Below are 966 nucleotides of genomic sequence, written 5' to 3'. Positions count from 1 at the left end.
TCATATGTGTGTGACAAGTGGCAGGGATGCGTCAAAAGCAGAAACTCTTTTTGGTGTTGTCCAGGAAAAGTTAGAGACTGATGAAATACCATGGAATCAGGTTGTCAGCCTTTCAGTAGATAACACTAATTCAATGGTGGGTGCTCACAATTCTTTGGCATCCCACTTCAAAGCAAAAAATCCAGAGACCTATGTATTGGGATGTCCTTGCCATTTGGCGCACATTGCAGCAAGTAGAGCTCATGACGAATTTGCAAAGATTATAGGAATCAGTGCAGAAGAGCTTCTTATTGATCAGTATTACTGGTTTGATAAAAGCACAAAACGGAAAGGGATCCTACTTGAGTACATGCAGTTTTGTAACCAGGAGTATGGTAAGATACTGAAGCATTCTTCTACCAGGTGGCTTTCTTTAGAACGCTGCGTTCAACGCACACTTGAAAAGTATACTGGATTGAAGTCATACTTTTTGAGTGAAGATGCTGGTGATGCGAGATTCAAGAGGTTACAGAAAGCCTTTGAAAATCCACTCACAGAAGTTTCCCTGTTTTTTCACAATGCTTCCATCCCACTGTTTACAAATTTTAACAAACTTTTGCAGTCAGACGAGCCATCCATTCACATAGTTTATGACTCTGTCATAAAACTTGCAAATACTCTTGGAAATCGTGTTATCAAGGTGGAGGTCATGAAGAAACCACTTAATGAAATTAATTTGCAAGATCCAACAATTTATATACCCCTTGCAGAAATTCACTTAGGAGGGACGACAAAGTTTACACTACAGAGGCTACTTAATCAAGGGGAAATATCTCAAACAGCCTACACTCGTTTCTTAACAGCAGCACATGAATATTTCAAGGCAGCCTTCCAATATGTTTTGAGCAAGTTTCCTATTACTGATGAGCTGCTGAAGCATGCAAGATGGATCAACGTTCAGAAACGTAGTCAGGCAAAATGGGAGAG

Source organism: Pocillopora verrucosa, chromosome 6, assembly GCF_036669915.1.
Source record: "Pocillopora verrucosa isolate sample1 chromosome 6, ASM3666991v2, whole genome shotgun sequence".
NCBI classification, from domain to species: Eukaryota; Metazoa; Cnidaria; class Anthozoa; order Scleractinia; family Pocilloporidae; genus Pocillopora; species Pocillopora verrucosa.
Note: the sequence above shows the minus strand (reverse complement) of the source record.